Source organism: Salvelinus namaycush, chromosome 17, assembly GCF_016432855.1.
Source record: "Salvelinus namaycush isolate Seneca chromosome 17, SaNama_1.0, whole genome shotgun sequence".
NCBI lineage: Eukaryota > Metazoa > Chordata > Actinopteri > Salmoniformes > Salmonidae > Salvelinus > Salvelinus namaycush.
The window spans coordinates 24,527,499-24,533,332 of record NC_052323.1 but is presented as its reverse complement, the minus strand read 5'-3'; positions in this window follow the sequence as shown (position 1 = coordinate 24,533,332).

The following is a 5,834-nucleotide window of genomic DNA, read 5'->3' as shown; positions in this document are numbered from 1 at the left end:
ATCCTCTATACACTTCCTGATGAACTCAGTCACTGTGTCCGTGTGTACATCAATTTTATTATCCAAGGCTACCCAGAACATATCCCAGTCCACATGATCAAAACAATCTTGAAGCATGGATTCCGATTGGTCAGACCAGCATTGAATAGACCTTAGCATGGGTACTTCCTGTTTGAGTTTCTGCTTATAGGAAGGGAGAAGCAAAACGGAGTCCAGATCTGATTTGCCAAAGGGAGGGTGGGGGAGGGCCTTGTAAGCTTCCCGGAAGAGAGAATAGCAGTGGTTGAGTGTTTTTTCAGTGTGAGTACTACAGTCAATGTGTTGGAAGAACTTTGGTCGCGTTTTCCTCAAATTTGCTTTGTTAAAATCCCCAACTACAATAAATGCGGCCTCAAGATATGTGGTTTCCAGTTTGCATAAAGTCCAGTGTTCCTTGAGGGCTGTTGTGGTATCGGCTTGGGGGGGAATATACACGACTGTGACTATAACCGAAGATAATTATCTTGGGAGGTAATACAGTCGGCATTTGATTGTGAGGTATTCAAGGTCGGGTGAACAAAAGGACTTAAGTTTCTGTACATTATCACAATCACACCATGAGTAGTTAATCATGAAACATACACCACCGCCCTTCTTCCCGGAGAGTTCTTTATTCCTTTCGGCTGTATGGACGGCTGTATGGACGGGGACAGTATATGTGAAGAGAGCCATGATTCCATGAAACAGAGTATGTTACAGTCCCTGATGTCTCGCTGGAAGGAGATCCTCGCCCTGAGCTCGTCTACTTTATTGTCCAGAGACTGAACATTAGCGAGTAATATACTCGGAAGTGGTGGATGGTGTACCCGCCTCCTGAGTCTGACTAGTCCACTCTGTATACCTCTTCTCCGCCGGCGGCGTCTTCGAGCAGCCTCTGGGATAAGTTCAATTTCCCTGGGGGGTGCGAACAAAGGATCCAATTCGGGAAAGTCGTATTCCAGGTCATAATGCTGGTAAGGTACCACCGCTCTGATATGCAAAAGTTATTTCCGGCTGTATGTAATAACATAGCGTAAGAAATAACACACAAAAAAATGAAATACTGCAAAGTTGAACTAGATGCAGACCCGCTATGTCTATCAGCGCCATATTTCACACGTGCACTTACTGCGCTGCAGAAACACCACTAACCAAACAACAGTTATTAAAAAAGTGTAAAAAAAATTGGGTGAAAACATACAGGGAAATCCGAAACCTGGAAAAACAAAACCTAGAAAACTGAATAAAAAAATTTACAAAAATTATTTTATTGATTTTTTTTATTTCACCTTTATTTAACCAGGTAGACTAGTTGAGAACAAGTTCTCATTTACAACTGTGACCTGGCCAAGATAAAGCAAAGCAGTGCGGCACAAACAACAACACAAAGTTACACATGGAATAAACAAACATACAGTCAATAACACAATAGAAAAAGTGTATATACAGTGTGTGCAAATGAGGTAAGATAACGGAGGTAAGGCCATAGTGGCCACTATAGGCCATAGTGGCAAAATAATTACAATTTAGCAATTAAACACTAGAGTGATAGATGTGCAGAAGATGAATGTGCAAGTAGAGATACTGGGGTGCAAAGGAGTAAAATAATAATAATAATAATAAATAACCATAAAGTATGGGGATGAGGTAGTTGGATGGGCTATTTACGGATGGGCTACGTACAGGTGCAGTGATCTGTGAGCTGCTCTGACAGCTGGTGCTTAAAGTTAGTGAGGGAGATATATATGAGTCACCAGCTTCAGCGATTTTTGCAATTCGTTCCAGTCATTGGCAGCAGAGAACTGGAAGGAATTTAAATTTTTTATTTAAAGAATTAAGCAACAAAAAAAAGATTTTAAAAGGTCCTACCAATGTTTTTTTATGTGCATGACTGCACTTTAGAGTTTGTGTCATCCTGCAGGCAAACATTTTTGGGAAAATTGAGGTCAGGTCCAATTTTAGATGATTAGTGACATTTATGTTGTGTTTATGGAGGCTTTATAAGCTGCATGTCATCTAAAGTGGGACCAGACAGTGTTTGTTGGTCCTGTTCCTGTCACTGTGGTCATTGGAGCGTTGTTCTAAACATGGACAGGAGCCATTGCAAAATGACCCCTTTTTCTCATGGTCCATCATGAATAGGATCTGGTTTCTATGTACACATTAACTATACTCTCTGTATTTTGACAAATACCCTCCGGTATTCCACTTCTCTTTCATGCATGGTATCATTTACTGTACACCACTGGATACAATTTAACACAGTACATAAAACCCTAGGAATATGACCAGTTTAGACAGGGCATTTAAATCTGCAAGCTTTCTTTCTATGCCTCCCAATTATGTATGCCTCTTAAGTCAAATGCTGGGACTCTAAGCTTTTGCAATGCTATAATATAAATGTACACACTTTCAGTGTTCCAATGCTTCATCTCAGATCACCAAAGCATTATTAGACAAGCCATTTTAGTGTTCTACAGCCTGAATCATGCAACCCATGACAAGGATACGCGTGCACCACACACACACGCACACGCACACACACACACATACACAACCCCACCCCTATAGTACTCTCAGTATGTTTCCAAAGCACTAGCTAATGAGTTACAAGTCTGCAGCACGGCTCTACAGTACAATCCTACCCAAGCCAAGTGGAATCAACGCCTGCAAACCCACTAACTGTTTGGACAGAGAGGCAAATACCCCCCAGCGCAGAGGAGTTTAAACTGCCTAGGATTCCATCAGGGACAACTACAGTAATTTACAACTGTTATCTTTGCATCCATATGGTTCCCTCCTTCCTGGATCACTGACACAATGCTTATGACCTCATGCTGCCTCCACCAAGGGATCAGCACGTTTGCAACCAATCTTTGGCCTCATAATCTGCACCAGTTTGTGTGGCAGATTTCAAACAATTGATCAGGGTTTTGTTGTATGTTGAAGGAGATGCTTGGTGCTTGGGTCTTTCTGTGGCGGAGACTGGACATCTGGACCCTATCTGATGGGTACTTCCAATGGTTGCCTGACATTGATCTTTAGTTTATTTTGTCACGTTCCTGACCTGTTTTCTGTTGTTTGGTATGTGTTTATTGGTCAGGGCGTGAGTTTTAGGTGGGCAGTCTATGTTTTCTGTTTCTATGTTGGTTTTGGGTTGCCTGGTATGGCTCTCAATTAGAGGCAGGTGTTTGACGTTTCCTCTGATTGAGAGTCATATTAAGGTAGGTTGTTCTCACTGTTTGTTTGTGGGTGATTGTCGTCCGTGTCTGTGTCTGCGCACCACACGGGACTGTAGCGTTTGTTCGTTCGTTTGTCATAGTCTGTACCTGTTCCTACGTGCTTCATGTTATATGTAAGTTCTCATGGTTTAGGTCAGTCTACATTCGTTTTTGTTATTTTGTAATTTTTCCAAGTGTTTGTTTTCGTGTCTCGTCGTTTGATTTAATAAATCATTATGTATTCACAACCCGCTGCATTTTGGTCGAATCACTACTCCTCCTCTTCATACGAAGAGGAGGAGGAATGCCGTTACATATTTGTTCAATTGTTGGCAACATTTATTATTCTTGGAAAACACATTATGGAAGCATTGGCATAACTGCTGTCTGGCATGAAACGCCATAGAAAAGGATGTGTCACGTTAACTCCCAGATAGCTAAAGGTACAGAAACAACAGCAGCTTCCATACATTTACTTCAGCTTATGTCTTAACAGGAAATGCACATTGACTATATTTCCATTTTCTGCAAGATCACCTCATAGGCCCCTGCTGCTACAATGGTCATGTCATCTGTGGAAGTGAACATTAGGAAGGCATCCACCATGGTTTTACTGCATAATGAGAGTACAGTATTGAGATAAATATGTCTCGGTCTGGCGAGTACTGCATAGCAAGGGGCGTACAATCAGAACCCATATTAATGACCCATGGGCATTCTTCCGAAGAAAATTATATTGACTAAGTTATATATAACAAATCCGAGTCATGTCTGTTTTTCAAGTGGTTTAATTAAAGGTAAACATATAGATAAACCACTTTTCATCTCTTTTATTCTGGGTCTCTAATGATACAGGGAGGGCAGATTTTTCCACACACAAAATGGAACAACTAAACAAAGGAAATAAGAAGGAAAGGCCCTCTAGGGATAATGCTACTGAAGCCCTTCTAAAAATCTGTGTGGACAGAGAGGCCTGATGAAAAAACTTGGCTGACTACACAGAGGCAATAACAAGTCCACACAGCTGTGAGAGGCGAGGAGGCAATGGAGGGGAGGCCAGACCTCTGGGGGACTTCATAATGTGTTTTTCACCACGGCTTCTCCTCTTCACAAACGTTGTCACACCCAGACCCGTCTCCTCACTTTCTCTCCGCCTGTCATAATTCCCCATCACCTTTTATTCACTAGAAGCAGAGTGGAGCTCTGGGGTTTGGTACTCTTGATTTATTTTCAACATTTTTCAGTCTAGGGAGATGGGAGAGTTGCTTTGTCTTAACATTTGTCAGTCACACAGATGTAACTTTAGTTTTGCAGCATTCCCCTCTCAGAACCACACCAGGCCCCAGAGCCCTGCTAGAGACGATGGGGGCTGGGCTGAGGCTCTGTCAGGTGTCTAGAGTCTCCGCCATGATGAAAGCCAATAATGAACAACTGCCATGCTACATCCCCTGCAAACTCTCTGACACTACATTATTAACTTCCGTCAAAAGCAATTTCCATATATCCATCTATTTACTATAGCGATGTAATACACCAAACAGGGATGTATTAACAGTGAAGTGTGTGCCATGCCTACCCATGGATCAATGTTATTACTATTAATACGCTCCAATATGAAAATGATATCGTTATGAAAAAGGATTGTGAAATATACGGCACACACAACTCTTTTCAAAGTGCATATCAGAGGAAGCTAAATTACTATGGTGTCCTTCTGCAAATTTGAAAGAAAGAAACGCTCCAAAAATTCACCTTTTCTATCTGCAATACAATATACAATATTAATAAGAATTTGATCTTAACTGACATGCCTAGTTAAATAAAGGTTAAAGGTTACACATACTTGTCACATACACCAGATATGTGCAGTGAGAGGTGCTATTCCTCTGTCTCTGTTTGTTAGTAGTACATCTTGTTACATTACATAGCTGGGTGGTGGAACTTGTTACATTACATGCAGTAGCTGGGTGGTGCATCTTATTATATTACATAGCTGAGTGGTGAATCTTGTTATATTACATAGCTGGGTGGTGATTTTGTTACATTACATAGCTGGGAATAGCATCGTGTTACATTACATAGCTGTGTGGTGCATCTTGTTACATTACATAGCTGGGTGGTGGATAATGTTACATTAAATAGCTGGGTGGTGCATCTTGTTACTTTACATAGCTGGGTGGTGGATAATGTTACATTACATAGCTGGGTGGTGCATCTTGTTACATTACATAGGTGGGTGGTGTATCTTGTTACATCACATAGATGGGTGGTGTATCGTGTTACGTTACATTATATAGCTGGGTGGTGTATCTTTTTTTATTACATAACTGGGTGGTGCATCTTGTTATATTACATAGCTGGGTGGTGCATCTACTTACGTTACATTACATAGCTGGGTGGTGCATCTTGTTACATTATATAGCTGGGTGGTGTATCTTGTTACGTTACATTATATAGCTGGGTGGTGCATCTTGTTACATTATAAAGCTGGGTGGTGTATCTTGTTACGTTACATTATATAGCTGGGTGGTGCATCTTGTTACATTATATAGCTGGGTGGTGTATCTTGTTATATTACATAGTTGGGTGGTGCAT